The sequence below is a fragment of the Theobroma cacao genome, chromosome 8, assembly GCF_053813885.1.
Source record: "Theobroma cacao isolate CCN51 chromosome 8, ASM5381388v1, whole genome shotgun sequence".
Lineage (NCBI taxonomy): Eukaryota > Viridiplantae > Streptophyta > Magnoliopsida > Malvales > Malvaceae > Theobroma > Theobroma cacao.
The window spans coordinates 25,307,845-25,329,311 of NC_142646.1; the positions used below are offsets into that span (position 1 = coordinate 25,307,845).

General features: G+C 31.3%; 1 pseudogene; it reads left to right on the forward strand.

Annotated features, from left to right (window-relative positions):
- The first annotated feature begins 3,646 nt into the window (after positions 1-3,646).
- LOC108663924 (uncharacterized) lies at positions 3,647-17,813 on the forward strand (annotated as a pseudogene).
- The last annotated feature ends 3,654 nt before the right edge of the window (positions 17,814-21,467 follow it).

The following is a 21,467-nucleotide window of genomic DNA, read 5'->3' on the forward strand; positions in this document are numbered from 1 at the left end:
CATTGAATAATTATGTGGTAGAGATAAAAAGGATTAAAATTTTTAAAGTTTTAAAAATAGACCAATGGAAACATGCCACATGTCAAGCAAGAATATTTTATTATTTTTCATTAAAATCAGCCCATATTTATCCCATTTTCTCTTCATATGGCTGGCCATAGTAAGAACAAAGAGAGGAAAGGAAAAACACAAAACCTAGGTGGAAAAATTGAAGAAAAAGTGTGGGATTTCAAGGAATCAAGCAATCAAAGGTAAAACTTCTTGATTTTGACTTGTGATCTACCTTTCCCATGCTCTTCTCCTTATTTTCCATGGTTAGATTTCATGTTTTCATGGTGAATTCATGGCTGCCCAAATGGGTATGGAGAGAGAATGAAGTTAGATTGATTTGATTTTAAGTTATGTTAGTGTTTTTAGTTAGTTTAGCATATTTAGAAACAAAACAACATGAAAAGAATTCATTTTTCCCCATCACCATTATTGGCCGAATTTTCTAGGGAGGATATTGTAGTTGAAATTGATGATATTTTAGGATATTTGGGTGATATTTGATGTTTGGTGAGGCTAGAAATTAAATGGGATATTTTGGTGTGAAAATATGAATTTTTACCTAATGTATAGACATGTGTGATTATTGACCCGAGACTGATAAATTGTCATTCATAGTCACTGAGGTAATTTAAGTATAATTGGAGTGTAGAAAGTGAAAGAAATTGATTTAGAGTTAAATTGGAGGTTTTAGCCAATTACATCGAGAATAGTGCAAATTAGGTCTAATACCGTATTTAAACGGCTATTCAAACATTTTGCAACACATTTCGTGCATTCATATAGATTTAGAGAGCCTGAAATAGTTTATGAGAAATTGACACAATTTATTGAAATTCGTGTCACATATGATGTATAGGTGGTGAGCCTTCTAACAAAAGTGAAGAAATTGTGCTCGAAGACCGAGAATAGGAGTATATCGAACTCCTAATACTGTGAGTAACCTTAGCATCATTTTAATTATCTAAAGTATGATTTTAATCGATTTTGGTGAAATTTTATGAAAATGAGTTTAAATGGTTAATTTTTGGTTTTACAAAAAAAATATGTTTAAATAAAATGATTTTATAAATTGTCTTGAAACGAAATAACGATTTTGAAAATAGAGTAATTTGAGACCACCTGTATGTTGTAAATTTATGATTAGAAATCAATGGCTTATGTTACATTGTTATTGTGTTGGCATGACTGGTTGGGTTGTGTTTTATGAATTGTATGAATTGTTTTATTTTACCCTTGCAGACTAAGTAGTAAGATATTAGGCCTGTCATGCTGCTAAAATTTTATTGTATGGTGGGTTTAGCTTACTGTAGTAGGCGGGTTTCCGTAGACTAGCCTATTAGAGGGGCACGGTAAACCCCGTTATATTTTACCTCGGTTGGAGAGGCGAGTAGGGTAACTCTCGAGGTATAACTTTTAGAGTTCACTTCACGCCGAACCACCTCGTGATAATGAACTCTGCTAATGCCAAGGAATGGCTATATTTTCAAAATAAAGCATGATTTATGTGTTCATCACTTTTTAACAGTCTTGGCGGACTCGGTTGGGATAGGTCTCAATCAAGGTATCCCTGATAATTGAGTATGATAATGATTTTGGCACGAGCCAAAGTTTTAAGAAGTTCATAAGCCATACTGATTACTTGATTTAAATAAATTAATTTCATTTGGTTGAAATAAGTCGAAAGATGATAAATTATAGTTTGATGAAATATTTTAATAGTCTCCTTTTACTCGCCTTTAGATATTTTAAATGATATTTGTTTACTCACTGGGATTATATAATCTCAACACCCTCATTTCCACCCATTTCAAGCTCAGGATAGTCGGTAGATAGCTCATTTCATCGAGGATTACAATTATACTAGCATCCTCAAAATATGTAGGTTTATCTCTCTAGATACTTTTAGTCGTTTGTGGGCCCACGTGTCACTGCAAATTTAATTTTATACTTTGATTATCTGTATTACAATATATATGAATTTATTTTACTTTTACGTTGTAAAAATTATTTATGCAGTGTTCCTAAAATATTGTTTTATGAGAAAATTGAATATTTTATTCAATATTTTTATTTTATACTAATAGTCATAATTTCATTTTAAACGAATGTTATAGACATTCAAAATTATTTTTGACTATGAAATATGTGTTTTCCACTTACATACTACATTTTTAACCGATTTTGAGATTTTTGAGAAAAATGACTAAAATGCTCATGTGAGACAAAATTTTCGTTTTATCTGTTTTAATCCTGAAATAGCTCAAAATCTTTTAGAACATAATATTTGGCAATAGTTACTCATTGGGGAAAACGAGAAACTGATATTAAGCCTTGCAGGATTTCGGATGGCATTCCGAGAGATAAGTGCCTATTGGGACACCGCGGCGGTTGTCACGACCTGGAAAGGAGTTCTGGGTCGTGACAGACTTAATTATGTAAGTTGATGAATAAATATTGAACAAATTTCCAGGGTTGGGATATCGGACAGCACAAGACTAAAGTCAGCAATGGTAATTGACCTTTGCATTTCAATAATTTTCATGGCTAAATCATACATGAGTCTTCCACCACATGCATGGGTCTTTCCTTCATTAATTAATCCTAGAGAGGGGGGCTATGAATGTTATAGTCCACATGGAGAACATTCTCCCCCTTGCTGCAAGAAATTCTATCTCAATCATAAAATAATGACAGACTCGAAACTTGGTGTCAAGAACAAGAAGCTTCAAGTCAACAAACTAATTTTAAAATTTAAATGAATAAGAACGAACATAACGTCTAAAAAATTTCTAAACTATTTAAAAATTAAATAAATTTTTATATTTTTATTACATTCAATAAAACTTTTATATTTTTAATTTTGAGTCAAATAGGCTATTGTACTTTTATTTTGAGTCCAACAAACCTTTATAACTAATTATTGACTTAGTCAAAATGTTAATCTTACAGCAGGAGTTAATGTTACATGTTAGTATATCTTAATTGATTATGATATGATATATTAATATATCATAATTCATAATGACGTAACATGTTGAATTGACATGATAACATGACCATATGACAATTTTTACTCTCCACATCAATGCTATGTCAATGTCATATATATATAAAATAACAAGTGACATTTTGACTAATGGTAACTAGTTAATTATTAGTCATAAGGGCTTATTTGACCCAAAATAAAAATACAAGTCTTAAATGTAATAAAAAAATGAACTTATTTAAATATTCTTGAATAATTTAAGGGTTTTTTTTTTAAATATTATACCTTGCTACTTCATGTCTTCATCTACCAACTATTAAAATAGAATTGGTATTTCTCAGGTCATTGTCTTAAATCTTTCGAGCATGGGTCGTAGGGGAACTATATCTCCACAACTCAGAATTCTCTCTTTCCTATTTCCATGGCTAAATCATGCAAAGAATTAACACCCTAACAAAATCTGTCATACGTGTGGGTCCTTTGAATGTAGAAAAGTTGAAACCTATTTAAGCAAAGCTTAATTTCTCTTCTAATTATCCTAGCGTTCCATCAAATATGAGTTTCCTTTGTCCTACTCTTTGCTTAATGCTTGATATACGTCCCGCACCCATGGACAATATCAAATTTCATTTTCTTTGGATCTTGCTAATGCAATGTTTCCTAATTGGCTTCACTATGAGCATGACTTTGCGTAATCTCACCACAGATCAGTCTACACTTCTTGAATTCAAAGACCAAATCCTTGATTCTCACAATGTCTTTGCCAGTAATTGGTCCATCACTAGCTCAGTCTGTCATTGGGTTGGTATTTCCTGCAGTGCCCGCCATGGAAGAGTCTCTGTCTTGGATCTTTCACACATGGGCCTTGAAGGAACTATTGCTCCACACTTAGGAAATCTCTCGTTCCTAGTCTCACTTAACTTGAGCGGCAATAATTTCCATGGCTATCTACCCAAAGAATTGGCCAAATTGCGTCGCTTGAAACTCCTTGATCTAAGTTACAATGCTTTTGATGGGGACATTCCTTTATGGTTTGGAGCTTTACATAAAATTAAATATTTGATCCTCAGCAACAATAATTTCACAGGTACAATTCCTCTAACTCTTGCCAACATGTCGAACTTGGAGACCTTGGACTTGGGGGCACAATTTGGTTCAAGGAAAAATTCCATACGAGATCGGTGATCTTCAAAAGCTGAAGATGTTTCGAGTACCATACAACCAACTTTTTGGCTCCATATCGTCAAGCATCTTCAATATATCTTCATTGCAGTTGATTATTTTGACAAATAATACTCTATCTGGTAATTTCCTTAAGCTTAAGATTTTAAGATTTTAAGATTTTTGGTTTAAAACTCTTATAGAAGTTATATATGTTAATTCTTATTATAATTGAAAAGTACTTTTTACTTCTAATTAATAAAAAAATACAAAAGAAAATTTGAATAAGAATTTTTATTTATAATAAAGGTATACTATAATAGTCTTACATAGTAAAATTTGTTTTGTAAAAGTTTATTTGCGTGTACGATTTTCAAAATTTATCTCCATCGCTTCAATGCTAAAATTAGTCAAATTTTAAATCAATTATTTTTAAATATAACAAAATTTTATAGTTTATTAATATTAAAACTTAAAAGATAACCTATAATAATAAATATTTTATAGGGGTTTTTACATACACTCTTAATAAAAATTTATGAAATTATTTAGAAAATTTTATTATTTCAAATTCATCATTTTTTATTTAATTTTTTCACTTGACTTTATTTATTTTTTATTTTCAAATGACAAAAAGATTTTTAATTTTATTTATCTTTATTTTAAAACTTATATTTTAAGCTAATAGTTTAGTTTTCATTATTCTTTATTGAAGATCCAAGTTTTGGTTTAAAATTCTTACTACAAGAAGTTATAATTGTGCACTGTTTAATGAAAAATTTATGTGTGCGTCATTTTTTACAATGGAATAACTAAAAATTCATTTGTGCAACAATTTTTTTTTTTTGTGGAATAACTCAAACTTGTATTTTTCTTTTCATTTAAGGTAAATTACCATGCATGAACTTGGATTCAAATCTTGAGATGCTTTACTTAGAAGGTAATTATCTCAGTGGAAATATTTCAGATTGTATCTCTAATGCTTCAAAGCTCAAAATTCTAAGATTGAATCAAAACTTGTTCTCTGGTCTTATTCCAAATACACTTGGCAATTTAAGTTTCCTTAAGGAGGTATACCTTTAGTTGAACCATTTAACCACCAAAACTCCAAACCATGAGTGGGCCTTTCTTTCTTCATTGGCAAATTGCAAGAATCTAATTGTCTTAGATATATCATTCAATCCATTGAATGGAATTCTTCCAACTTCTATTGGAAGCCTCTCTACATTGTCAGTTAAAATTCTACTACGCAAGTATACGTATCGAATAGATAGTATATTAACAAGTAGAGTATCGATCCCACAGAGAATTGATCTAAAATTTTACTAAGTACTAAAATTATAATAATTTATATCCAAACAATCAAATTCGAATAACTAAATTACTTAACTAAAACTAATTAACTAAAATTTATACTAAAATGAAAAATCAAAGCAACAATATAATTGGGTAAAAATAAAATCAAACAAGCCTAGGATTAATATCCCTCACACTTCATTTAAATCTTACCTCTCTTCCTTAACTTATTTAAATGGGTTGAAGTGCTAACCTAGAGTCCTAAATTATTTATAAAGGTCTCTTGACTCATCCTATAAAAATATCTATTTTAATCAAAACATTATATCCCTATGTGAATTGAAATTAAAACAAACTCATTAAGTTCAGGTTCTAATCTGGCTACATATGGCTTATAGGTATATCCCTATCCTATAGGCAAATCAATTAATATGATCATATACTATCTCAATTTTAGTTTACTCTAGTCTCCCTTTCCCAAGTTTGTTTAGGTTCCTAGATCAATTTAATTTGCGGCCAAGCAATTAAAAGCATTAAGAAAAAATTAGAATAAACAATTCAAATCCCATTAAAAATAAGTAAGAAAGAGATTAAAAACTTAGATTACATGTGCGTTCAATTGCAATCCTAGAAAAAGAAAATTAGCTACTCATAATTGCCAAAACAAATAACATTGTATAAAATTCAACCATTGAGAGTAACAAGAAAAATAAAAGCCAAGAAAGAAAACAAAACAATATTTGCCGCCTTGATCTCTAAGTTTCAGCCTCAACTTCTAGCTTCTTGAATCTCTCCAAAGTTCTCTACTTTGATGCTATTAAACATATCCTATATATACTAATAAATTTAACCTAAAGTTCCTTAAGCTGACCTAAGGTTTAATTGGGCTTAAAAGTGTAATGAGAGGCCCAAAAATCAATTGACAATCTTTACAAATTTCCATTCCCGATACAGTACGTCTAGTTATTTTCCAACATCATTTTCTCTATAATCAAGGCAGAACTGGGCAAAGTGATCTTCATAAAAGTTGTAGCTCTGTCTCTTAGCTTTCCAATGGACTAAAAATCGCATCATTTAGAGTTCTGTAACTCAAGATGTAGCTAAAATACTAAAGTATATGCAAGTAGATTCTAGGCCTTTCAACATCTTACTTTTCAAAATTAAGTCCAATCACTTTTAATCCTACAAAAGAAATTTAAAAACTAATTAAAAGGAATAACATAAAATTAAAATAGCTAACTTAAAAGTAACCAAATTATAAAAACAATTAAAAATACGTAAATTATAATTAAAAATTTAAGACTTAGCTAATATTTCATAACAAAATTGGACTAAAATAATTCTATAAAATAGAATTATCATGCATCACTTCAAGAGTTCCGTGCCATGGTTTGCAAAATTAAAGGTACCATTCCTACAGAAATTGGTAGCTTAAGCAACATTAGAATTTTGCAACTTGCTCAAAATGAATTGAGGGGATCTATTCCAAGAAGCATTGGAAATTTAACTACACTTAAAGAATTATGTTTGGAGGAAAACAGTTTGGAAGGTAAGATTCTACATCTGATTTTTAAGCTTATATTTTGGTTTTCATTATTTCCTACTTAAGATTCCATTTTTGGTTTAAAATTCCTACTACAAGAAGTTATACATGCTAATTCTTATTGTAATTGAAAAGTACCTTCTACTTCTAATTAATTAAAATATATAAAAGAAAAATATGAATAAGAATTATTAATATTTAAAAAGGTTTAATATAATGGTATTATAATATTTTTTGGTTATATATAATTTTTCTTTTGTAATTTTTTTTGCGTGTTCTTTTTTCAATATCTATCTCCATGAAAACTTAAATGTTAAAATTAGTCAAATTTTAAATCAATTAATATCATAATTTTTTTTATAGTTTCTTAGTGTTAAAAATTAAAAGATTACAATATAGTAACAAATATTTAATAGATTTTTTAATATTCACACTTTGCCTCTTAATGATTCATGAAATTTTACAAAAAAAATAATAATATTATTTCAGATTTATCTTTTTTTTTTAATTTTTCACTTGACTTTATTTATTTTTATTTGATTTCTTTATTTTCAATTAACAAAAAGATTTTTTACTTTAAAACTTACAATTTGGTTTAAGAAAGTTAAATATTTTGTTTTATTTATTTACAAAAAATAAATAAAAATACTATCAAATAATTTGTTTATATCCTATAGCATATCTACATCAATTTTGTCAAATATTATATTAAATTCTATTTAAACTACTTTTAAAAGAATTCAAACATTATCTTAATTTAAGTTATAATTTCATAAATTTGAAGTAAATAGTTTCACTAATTATGAATCGTATTAATATTAAGAAAATGGCTATTCAATAAAAGACGTCTTGCAACTCGATTTTTATTGTGTTTGCAAGTGATGAAATCCTTGGGAAGTGGGTAGATGGTCTTTCTATGGAGACATATGTCATACATGTCACGACCCGAAACTCCCATCGGACCTGTGACAACCGCCGCGACGTCCCGATAGGCACTCATTATCCCGAATGCCGATCGAAACCTCGCAAGGCTTAGCATCAGCTTCCGCATCTCCCCGGTGAGCGACAGTTATTAAATCTTGCATTTCAAGAAATCATAATTCATTTCCAAATCAAATCAATAAAATATTATTTTTTTGGCTCACAGGGGCATTTTCGTCATTTTTCTTTGAAAATACCAAAACCCGCCAAAAACATGGTGTAAAAGCTAAATATGTTCATACATATTTTAAATCAAATAATTAAAGTATAAAATTACTTTTACAATGACATGTGGGCCCCCAACTAACCAATAAGATGCGAGTCTGTGAACCTATAATTTTGTCAATGCAAGGCTAACTGAAGTCCTTGATGCAATCGACTATCTACAGGCTATCCCGAACTTGAAATGTGGGGAATTGAGGGTGGTGAGATTATAAAATCCCAGTGAGTAAATGGAGACAATTAAAAAATAATTAACTTCAACAAATTTTTCACATCACGAATATTCATTTCAACCAAATAATCAATATGGCTCATGAATTACTCAAAACTTGGCTCATGCCAAATCCTGTACTCAGTGACACCTGGACCAGGGGTATCCAACCGAGTCAGCCAAGGCTGTTAAAAATTCATATTTCGCATAAATCATAATTTTATTTTGAAATATAGCTGTTCCTTGGCGTTGGCTGAGTCTCACTCTCACGCGGTGGTCCACGTGAAGTGCACTCAAAAAGCCCACCTCAGGAGATACCCTACGCGCCTCTACGATCGATGTGAGAATATAAAGGAGTTTACCGTGCCCCTCTAATAGGCTGACCCACGGAACCCCCCACCACTGCAGTAGCTAATCTTTTATCTACCACCTGATTTATAAAATCTTTTTCTGCATGACATGGCAATTTATCGCAACCTAGCCTTTCAAGGCTAAATACACAGTACAAATAATTCTAACACCAAAATCAGTTTAGCCATTCATGCTCATTTATTGTCATAAGCCATTCAATTTAAAACCATAAATTAACAACACAAGCAGGCAGTCTCCAATTACTCTATTTTCAAAACCAATATTCGATTTTCCAGAAAATTTATAAAATCATTTTATAAAATCACAATTTCTCTTAAAACATAGCAATTTACCATTTAAACCCATTTTCCATAAAATCACACAATTGTATAAAACTACTTTAGATAATTAAGACGATAATAAGTTTACTCACAGTTTCCGAAAACTAAATTCGGGTACTCCAACTATTACTCCTCGGGTGCGATTTCTTTGCCTTTGCCAGAGGATTCGCCACCTTGACAAATTGTACAATTAAGAGGTTTACTACTTTAGTACTAAACCAAAATAAACTAATTTATACTACTAATGCATGATATGAAGTGCAAAATGTCTAAATTTTGCCTAAATGAGATGTTAGTCTATTTCGGTCTTTTACCCGATAAATCGATATACGCATTCGTTTAAACTCCAAACTAATTTTTTTCAATTTCTATACCTCAACTGCACCCAAATTGACTTAATGTTCCTCAGTGTATTGCAAATTATCAGTCTCGATAGCAAATTACGAAAATACCCCTAGTGGGTAAAAATTCGTATTTTTGCTCCGAAAATTCTCATTATTTTTCTAAGCTCATAATTCATCATTATTCATCATAATTCCTCAAATGAACATAAAGATCAGAAGCCAATATTCCCCTAGAAAATTCAGCATAATGGGTTTCAATGGGAGAAAATTATTTATCTAGCTTATTTTTGCTATATTACAATATAACCTAACTAAAATCGCTTAATTCAATTAAAATCAACCAAAACTCAAGCTCAAAACTCATCCATGGAGGTTTGGCCAGCGTGGGTGTCCTTACCCACTTTCTAATTTTGCATGAAAATGAGAAAAAAAATGCATGGGTAGTGAAAATCACAAGGAAAATCGATAAAATTTACCTTTTTAATGCTTGATTTCTTGATTTCTCTTGATTTTCCCCAAATTCTTTCAGCTAGGGTTCTTATTTCTTTTCCCCCTTTCTCTCTCCTGGTTTGGACAGCTGAAGAAGATGAGAATTCTGGAATTTTGACATTTTTAAAGGCTAAAATAATATAATATTATTTTATTCATTTTTTTTGTTTTATTAATTCCTTAAATTCTAGCCATCCATTTATTTCCAAATTTTCACCATACACTTGTCCCACATATCCATAGCTTAGATAAAATTCTCAGACTTATCCAAAGTCTTGGTGGAGTAATTTTTGAAATTTACACTTTGGCCCCCGTAAAAGTCAAAATTACATTTTTACCCCAAAAACTGAAAAATTTCCCATAGACATATTTTTCATCCCTTATACTCATACCATTCTCCAATTTGTCAAATTTGATCTAAATTCTCTCAAAATCTCAAATTTTGTCTGTGGATGAAAAAATTACGATTTTGCCCCTACACTCCAAAAATCATCGGACATAAACTTTTTCACTGCCAAACCCTCAAATTATACTCCAATACTCAAATCATACTCCAATAAGTTAAATGGGGCCAAAAGAATTTTTTCTCAAAATTCCCATTTTGTCCCTATGTGGCAAATGACCATTTTACCCCTAGATAGTAAAAATTTCGGTTTGACTCCAAATTGATCCTCGAACTCCGAATTACCATTTTGAGTCATCCCTGAACTATGAAACTCTTAATTTCACCTCAAAATTCCTATTTGAACTAGTTCGAGGCTTAATCGACTTAATGGTACCATTAGGGGCAATATCGTCTTTTAACGATTCCTCGAACTTCCTAAACATGCAAACATTCTATTGAGCATGTAAATGACGTCGTAATTATTTTATAGAACAAGGTTTGACAATACATGTCACGACCCGGAACTCCCATCGAGCTCGTGACAATCGTCGCGACGACCCGATAGACATTCATTACTCGAAATGTCAATCGAAACCTCGCAAGGCTTAACATTAGCTTTTTTCGCTTCCCCCGTGAGTATTAGTTGCTAAAATCATGTTTCGAGAGATTATAAACTATTTCCAATTCAAAACAATAGAAAAATAAAATTTTCCTCACAGGGGCATTTTGATCATTTTTTCTCAAAAATCTCGAAATCCGCTAAAATGTAATATGCGAGTACAAAAAATATAATTCATAATCAAAAGTGAGTTTTAAAGTCTAAAATCTTCATTTAAAATGAAATCTCGATTATTTGGATATAATAAGAAAATAAAAGAAATGTTAAGTAAAATATTCTATTTTCTTATAAAACAATATTTTTAGAGTTATATGTAAATAATTTTTGTAGCGTAAAAGCTAAATAAATTCATACATATTGTAATACAGTAAGTCATAGTATGTAATTTAATTTACAATAACAAAAGGACCCCCGAATAAACAAAAGTAAAAAGGACTGTGAACTTACAGTTTGGAAAATGCAGATCTAACGGTAGTCCTCGATGAGATCAGTTATCTACAGTCTATACTAAACCTGAAATGGATGGAAAGGAGGGTAGTGAGATTATAAAATCCCAATGAGTAAACAAACATCATCATAAACATCTAGAGTTGAGTACATGGAGACAATAAAGTAAATCATCGTAAACTGGGTCACAATATTAGAATACATTTAATTTAAAATACGTGAAGAGGTTTATGAATCTCATAAAAACTAGGCTTGTGCCATAAATCCATTCTCGGGGACACCTTGGCGGAGGCATCCTACCGAGACCGTCAAGGTTGTTAAAAATTCACATTTCGCATAAATCATATTTTTATTTTGAAACATAGCCGATCCTTGGCGTTGGCTGAGTTTCCCCTCATGTGGTGGTTTGGCGTGAAGTGAACCCTAAGCTTTACCCTAAGAGATACCCTACGCGCCTCTCCGTTCGAGGTAAGAATATAATGGGGTTTACTGTGCCCCTCTAAAAGGCTGATCCACAAAAACCCCATATTGCAGTGATTAATTAATATATAATCCACCATATAATAAAATTTTGACAGCATGACAGGACTAATGAAATACTACCCAACCTGCAAGGGTAAAATAAAACAATTCATACAATTCATAAAACACAGCCCAGCCAATCATGTTAACACAATAACAATGTAACATAAGCCATCAATTTAAACAATCAAATTGCCACAATTAACAGTGTCCGTGTACTCTATTTTTCAAAATCATTCTTAATTTCAAAATAATTTATAAATTAATTTCATTAGAAAACTTTTATTCATAAAACATGAAAATTTACCTTTTAAAATCCATTTTTCCATAGAATTCATGATATCATATAAAAACCACCCTAGATAATTAAAATGACAGTAAGTTTACTCACAATGTCTAGAATGCAGACTTTTGAAGTACTCTGTCTACTGATCCTCGGATGCAATTTTCTTGCCTTTATCAGAAGACTCACCACCTTAACACAGTACAAAATTGAGAAATTCACCACATTGATACTAAATTGAAATTAAAATAATTTAGGCTACTAATGCATGATATGGAATGCAAAAATGTTCGAATAGCCGTTTAAATACGGTATTCGACCTAATTCGCACTATTCTCGGTCTAATCGGCTAAAATCTTCAATTTAACTCCAAATCGATTCTTTTCACTTTCTACACTCCAATTATACCTAAATTACCTCAGTGACTGTGAATGAGGTTCAATTTATCGGTCCCGGGTCAATAATTACATATGTCTATATGTTGAGCAAAAATTCGTATTTTTGCACCAAAATTTCCCATTTAATTTCTAGCCTCACCAAACATCAAATATCACCAAAATATCATGAAATATCATCAAATTCAGCCACAATATTCTCCCTAGGAAATTCGGCCAATGATGGTAATGGGGGAAAATGAATTCTTTTCTTGTTGTTTTGTTTCTAAATATGCTAAACTAACTTAAAACACTAATATAACTTAAAATCAAATCAATCTAACTTCATTCTCTCTCCATACCCATTTGGGTAGCCATGAATTCACCATGAAAACATGAAATCTAACCATGGAAAATAAGGACAAAAGCATGGGAAAGGTAGATCACAAGTCAAAATCAAGAAATTTTACCTTTGATTGCTTGATTCCTTGAAATCCCACACTTTTTCTTTAATTTTCCCACCTAGGTTTCTTGTTTTTCCTTTCCTCTCTTTGTTCTTGCTATGGCCAGCCACATGAAGAGAAAATAAGCTGATTTTTGCTGATTTTAAAGCAAAAAAAAAAAATGGATATTAACTTGACACATGTCACCATCCCATTGGTCCATTTTTAATTTCTTAACTATTAAGCTTTCTCTCTCCACCATTTAAATTCCTTCAATTATCCATGATAATATTGGATAAAATCCATGTGTTGGACAAGTGTAGGGTGTGTAAAATTACAATTTTGCCCCTAAAGTGGCAAAATTACCATTTTACCCCTATGCTCTGAAAATACTGAGATTACAATTTTTTTCACTTATCAACCTCAAATTAACTCCAATGAGTCAAATGTGATCAATCTTGATCAAAAACTTCTTCCAATATTCCAATTTTATTCTCATGTGGCAAAATTACCATTTTGCCCTTCGATAGTGAAAGTTTCGATTTGACTCCAAATTAATCCTCGAACTCCGAATCACCATTTTAAGTCATTCATTGACTGTAAAATTTTCAATTTCATCCTAAAATCTCTATTTGACCTAGTTCGAGGTTTAAATCAACTTTGTTGTTCCTCTAGGTACAATACCGACTTTTGTAAATTTTTCAAGACTCTCCTAGCATGCAAACATGCTATCCATCACATGTATGTCATGACAAGTATTTTATAAGGTCAGGCTTTACAGTACAAATATGAGTTACCTTATTGGTCCAATTCTAGCTTGTGTCTTCAACATTTCTTCTTGCAAGGAAATTATCTTTATAAACTGGTATTTCAGAGGAATGCAACAATCTTTAAAATTTTGCATTATCATATAATGGAAATTATATTTAAGCAATCTCTTTAAGATTGATCTAAGTTATAATGATTTAGAATATTTCATTTTTACTCAAACTTTGTGGCATTGTGAAAGGTATTTATAGTTTTAAAATTCAAAAAACTCTACAAATCAATAGAATTGTGTAGGTGATTTTGATTTCAAATAGATTTCTAGATTACTATTGCAATGTTTACGAATCAAGTAGTTTTCTTTCTACCATGCAGGTAAAATTCCAAGTTAGATTGGGAATCTTATTACATTGGAGGAATTTTATGCATGGGATATGCACTTAAGTGGGCAGATTCCACCTTCCTTCTTCAATATTTCTTCATTGAAAGAAATTTATCTCACTAACAATAGTCTATCAGGTAAACTAGATTAATTTCATTTTTAACCTAATTTATTTTAGGAGTAAAAATAAACTAGTCCTACCCATATGCACACACCCTCGACATGGGTGAAAAATAAATATACAATAACAATTTATGGGGAAACTGATAAATAGTATTTATTAAATAAATTAAAAGAATATATTTATAATGTAATGTCAAACTATATAAATAACAGAAAAAAAAGTAAAAGAAGTATGAAGGATAAGGATATAGTAACAAATATTTAATTGATTTTTTTGACATTCACACTTTACATTTCAACAATTTATGAAATTATTTAAAAAATAATATTATTTCACATTCATTTTTTTGTTCGATTTTTTCACTGGACGTTAGTTATTACTACTTGATATCTTTATTTTCAATTAACAAAAAGATTTTTATTTTGATACTTATAATTTGAGTTAACAAAGTTATATCTTTTATTTTATTTATTTATTGAAAATAAATAAAAATACTATCAAATAATTTCTCTTATATCCTAGAGCATATCTACATTAAACACAATCTCTATTCTATTAGTTAGAGACTTCAATTGGCATAGAAACCGTGGCCTGTGCAAAAAAAGGCCACCCACCATTGTCATCCCATTCCCTCTTTAATCCTAGCTCTACAAAGCAACATCAATCCCTCAAGACACAAGAAGAATTGCTTGACCACTCCACCTTTAATATAAAAAAATCTCACCAGCTCCCACCACCCTTCTCCTATCCTTTATCTTCTTTAATTTCAGATCCCCACAATTCCTTCAAATTTAATTTTACAACCACCACTAAGATCAATACACCAACAGCAGGTTAATCCAGAAATAAAAGCTTCAGTCAAACTTGCATTGATGACGATTATGAAGATTGTTCCCGTTACCTGCAAAATGATCAATTCCATTGTTGCAAGCTGATCATATATTATTTTATCTCTTTTTTTCTTTTATTTTATTTTTTCCTCTTCTTTTTTCCTTCGTTGCTACTTCCTCCTACAGGATCCTTCTTCTAGCTAAAAACTAACCTTTTCCTACTCTAGCATATAAATGCGGTAGTTTATAGTGGGTGTTTGCATTTTTTATTTGTGCATCAAATTTTTTTGGTGAAATAATTCAAACTTGTGTTTTTCTTTTCTTTGAAGGTAAATTACTTTGTATGAGCATGGATTCAAATCTTGAGGTGCTTTTACTATGGGGTAATTATCTAAGTGGAAATATTCCTGATTGTATCTCTAATGTTTGAAAGCTCAAAATTCTAGACTCGAATCGAAACTCATTATCTGGCTTTATTCCAAATACACTTGGCAGTTTAAGTTTCCTTGATAAGCTACACCTTTGGTCAAACCATTTAACCACCAAACTTCCAAACCATGAGTGGAGCTTTCTTTCTTCATTGGCAAATTGCAAGAATCTAAGGTATTTACTACTATCATCAAATCCATTAAATGGAATTCTTCCAACTTCTATCTCGAATCTCTCCATATCACTTCAACATTTTTATGCTAATGGTTGTAAAATTAAAGGTGCCATTCCTATGGAAATCAGTAGTTTAAGCAACATTATAAGTTTAAATCTTGGGCAAAATGAATTAAGTGGATCTATTCCAGAAACAATAGGAAGGCTACAAAATGTCCAAGGCTTATATCTTGGTGATAATAAATTACAAGGCTCCATTCCATACAATGTATGTCGTTTGGAGAAACTGAGCGAATTATCAATGTCTGGTAATATGCTTCAAGGACTTATACCCTCTTGTTTGGGTGATTTGACTTCTTTGAGAAAGCTATACTTGGATTCCAACAAAGTGCATTGGACAATACCCTTCACTTTTTAGAGCCTAAAATTTATGTTGGAAGTAGACTTGTCTTAAATTATCTTAATGGTTCGCTTCCACTAGATATTGGCAATTTGAAGGTAGTAACATATTTGAATTTGTCAAGGAATCTATTATCAAGTGATATTCCAATCACAATTGGAGGTCTTAATGGTCTACAAATTTTATCATTATCTAGCAACAAACTACAAGGTTCTATTCCTCAATCTTTGAGTGACATGATTAGTTTGGAAACCTTAGATCTGTCTGATAACAATTTGTCTGGAATAATTCCCAAGTCTTTGGAAAGACTTTTTATCTCAAATACTTTAATGTGGCTTTCAATAGATTGGAAGGAGAAATCCCCACCGAAGGATGCTTTCGGAACTTCACAGCTAAATCATTCATGAAGAATTATGCACTTTGTGGTTCACCTCAACTACAAGTCCCTCCTTGCAAAAATAGCACTCATCGACTATTAAAGACAACCTCAATGCATGTGTTGAGATATGTTTTACCAATAATTGCTTCAATAATACTGATACTTGCCTTCATTATTGTCTCGAAAAAATTCCAGAATCGAAGTACAAATCTTTCAATGGATGAAGGTTTAAATATGGAAATACGGAGTAGAAACTTATATAACAGACTTCTACAAGTGACTAATAGATTCAGTGAAGGCAACTTGCTTGGTTTCTGGAAGTTTTGGCTCTGTATACAAAGGAACAGTTTCAAATGAGAGAAATGTTGCTGTAAAAGTTTTTAATTTGAAGTTTGAAGGAGCATTTAAGAGTTTTCATGTTGAATGTGAAGTGATGCAAAATATACTTCATCGCAATCTTGTCATGGTTATTAGTTTTTGCTCATGTATTGATTTCAAAGCCTTAGTGCTTGAATTCATGCCTAATGGGAGCCTTGAGAAATGGTTATATTCTGACCATTATTTCCTGGATATCCTTCAAAGAATCAACATAATGATAGATGTTGCATCAGCATTAGAATACCTCCATTTGGGACATCTAAATCCTATTATCCATTGTGACCTAAAACCAAGTAATGTTCTGCTTGATAGAGACATGGTTGCACATGTGGGAGATTTTGGTATTGCTAAATTGTTGGGAGAAGCAGAATCTATGAAGCAAACCATGACACTTGTCACTATTAGATATATGGCACCAGGTGATATCATTTTCTTAGTTTTTATTTCTACATGTATGGTGAATTAACATTCGTCTTATTTATGATTAGTGGCATCACAATAAAAAGATGACATCATCTTTTAATGATCTAATTATATTTAACATGCAGAATATGGATCAACGGGAATTATTCTGTAAAAAGTGATGTTTATAGTTATGGTATTTTATTAATGGAAACTTTCACAAGAAGGAAACCCACAAATGAAATTTTTGTTGGAGAAATGAGTATGAAGCATTAGGTGAAAGAGTCACTATCTAATGGAATAATTGGTGTTGCTGATTCTAGTTTACTGAGAAATGAGGAAAACTATTTCATGGTTAAAGCAAATTGCATAGCATCTATTATGGGATTAGCTTTGGATTGTTCAGGTGAATTACTTGAAGAAATGAAAGATATGAAAGATGCTACTTGTATTCTTAAGAAGATCAAAATAAGGTATTTGAACAACGTTAGGCGGGTTTAATACGATACGTAATGAGTTTGTTTATTGTTATCCATATAAATTCCCTCAAAGTCAGCTCTCTTCTAAGCTTTATATTTTCTTGCAGATTCAAGGTTACAACTACGAGAATACATATTTTGGGTCCATATTAAAGGTATCTTTATCCTTTTCATTCATAGATTGCCTACAAGATGCAGAAAATAGAATTCTTGAATTTTGATAAATTAATTTGATCCTTGTTTTACAATGTTAGGTTTTACAAAGTCATTCAGTTCATCAAAGATATCTTACATTTTACTCATCTAAGCTTGCAAATTCCTATTACCTATTCATAATGGCAAGTTGGATTCTTCCATATATATATATCATCTAATGCTCTTATTTTATCAACTATATGTACAAATTATCTTTTTTTCTTCTTGTTTTTGTTTTTAATCTTGACATATCAACCAAATTTGGCAAACATGATGAGAAAGGATAGTGACATAAGCATTTGCAAGCTTGTGAACTTTCATGTTTCATATGATTTTGGTTAGAAATTAATAAACAAATAAGAACTCAAGTTGATTTAGAAGTTGTTTAATTCTCTTGCGACTGCTATTTTAGTGGAGAGTTGTTTAGGTTTATGAATTTGACATGGATTAAGTCTTTTGATTTGTTATGCAGTTACAACTATTTGTCTATTAAGTATTAAATGATTAATAATAATCTTGTATTGAATCAATTTGTTAAAATTGATTAATAGCTTCAATTTTATAAAATAAATATGCATGAGTCTATCACTGTGTCCATGAAAATTTATAAATTGTTATCTTCATCGAAAGACTTCAAGAAAACCTCAAAACTTAAAAATGAAGATTTTTCTCTTGAAAAAGCTTGAGTCATTTTCAATTTGAGTACCACAAGGAATATGAGAAAAGAACAAAAGACTCATGTGTCAAATGTTCACGAGATGGAGGAAGGATAGTCTAGCAAACCTATAAAGAAGAAAAGAACTTTCTACTAATGCCCAAATATTCAAGAAAGAAAATAGTGTAACTTTCCATTATGGAAAACAAATTTCTTCAAGAAAGATTATAATTTCTTCAAGAAGGAACGCCAATAGCACTAAAAAAATTTTGCTATGTTAATTTCTACAATTATTGTCTTGGAAGACAATTAGACATTGGAGTGTTACCAAGCATGATTGTAAAGATAATAAATTATATTATAGTATTTTACCTCTTCTTATCAATTTTTAGACATTTAATTTTAGTACCATAAAGTAATTCAACTTTAGCTTTATACATCTAAAACTAATCTAATGCTTCATTCTTTTTATGCAACAAATAAGCATAGCAAAATTTTGATAAATTATACATGAAAACCGCTTAATATCTATTTCCTCCTATTGAAGATGAGCTACGTAAATCTCAAACAACTTTATGCACTAATTCAAATGTCCTAGAACAACTGGATTGTGAAATTTGTATAATGCTCTTGCATATAAGAACCAAACCTTTGAAGGCACCCATAAATGTTGTTGATCTATCTTTTTGTTTGTTAAATGAAATCCTATTTTCTTTTGTTTTTGTTTTTTGGAGAAATCCAATTTTGAACTCTACATTCTCCAACTCTGATTTGGGGGCTAATTTTTCATCTTTCCTAATCAATAAAGGACAAAGGAATCTTTCAAGCTCCCTCTTATGAACTACACAATCTACAAGAAATCTGATTTAGGGGTAATCTCTTAAAACAAATTGTATAATAATAATAATAATAATAATCCTTTTCATTCTTTTTCAATCCGTTTGCTTGCATGGCATAATAGTAATAGTATGGACTCAACAGAGCAAGTCGAGGCAAATAAATCAACACAGCAGGCAAATTGACCTCCATTTATACTCTTTAATTTTGCATATGAAAGATCTTAGATTCCATCTTCCATTAATTACATTTACCAGTTCAGCTACAAATCCAGTGGTAGAAATCCCACCTCTTTCAAGGAAAGATAGAGACAGCTCACATTCGTGCCACCCTGTCAATCCGCTGACTAGTTTTTGCAATGTCTATAACTTCACTTGTTGAATCCGTGCTAGAGCATAGCTCACTATTAAACCTACCAAACAAGAAACATAAGACCTACAAGTGGTCGGATCACAGCCAAGCAATATGTGTCCCTTAAAACCCTTGCCAAGAAGTCCATGTGGACCCCAATTACATAGGCTCGCTTAGAGATTTCCCATGATGGTGCTTTCGCCCCAACACACCATGTAAGTGATCTTGGCATCACCAATAGCTATGCCATTGCATGACCTTCCATTATACAAGAAACAAAACTCACTTTACCAAGTTTCTCTCCCCTAGATGAAAGTAATTAGGTCGATATAGTTTCCTAATACAGTTCTTGGACTAGCTAAAACCCACTTGGCACGCATAAAAAGCTAGCACCAAGCATTGCCACCTCCCTTGCACTAGCAGCAGCAAATGACAATGATGAATGACTAGATCACAAGCTAGGGGTGTCTTTACATGTCCATCTTGCAACTGATTCCCTAGCATACTCAGCCATTAGTCCTACAATCACATGAATCACATACTAAACATCTTATATTGTCCTATAAGACCAAAGATAAAGAAGCCCAAGAGCTATGGAAGGACAAACACCAGTAATCATAATAATGTTACCCAGTAAACCATTCACACTACTTTGATCAATTCACAATGTTGAATTGTGAAGAGAACCAAGAAATGAAGCAAAGCAACTTCTTTGTTTTGCCTACAAACTGAGTGAGAACATGATACAAAAATGAATTTGTGCCAATGATGGATTTTTTGGGCCCAAAGAGAGCCAATTGTAGGAATGCTAGGCCAGGGGCAACTTGATGCACAATTCTCCAATACTAGAGTAACAACGAGGTGGATGCACTCCAAAATCTTATTAAGTTTGAAAGTAATATTTAAACTAACAAGAGTTGCAACTGGCAGTGGAAGCATTGTAGAAGTTCCTGTGTAACCACTCTAAATGAGAAACTATACACCATGGAAAAGTGAGATTTTTATCATTTGTTTCAAGCAGTCCACTTTTTTTTTAATGCATAGTATGTAAGTGACCTGTAATGGCCACACTACATGCCTAGCGAAGGTTTTGGAAAATAAGGTATTCCCATATGCACATAAACTTCACCTTATCCACACTAATTATGTTACCAATCAGGAGATAGCCCACTAATCAGATAAAGAAGAAGATATTTACTCAAATTCATGAAAAAACTTGTCACTATAATGATTTAATATATAAATATGTGGAGCCTAAATATTTGGCTCAATAATTGGTGCATGCTCGAATCCCTTAAAAATCATAAATGATTTTGCTGATGGTAATTAAATATATGTTGAAATTAGTATGTGTACTTAGGGAATGATATATTTCAGAGTGAAATCATATTACAACTTAGAAAGATGTGTACAACTCAAAGTAGACAAAAAAAAAAGATTGGTGGTACCTACGCAAAGAATAGCTTGGAACATGAACACCAGCGACAGCAAGTATTTCTTTCATTTTAGACTCAACCAATGGAAGAATAGCTTACTAGACTAGGCCAATCTGTTCCATTCATTGGAATTGGTTTCCATATTCCTTGGGTAACTTCAACATAGAAATAACTAATAATAACAACAAGAGATGCAGGTAAG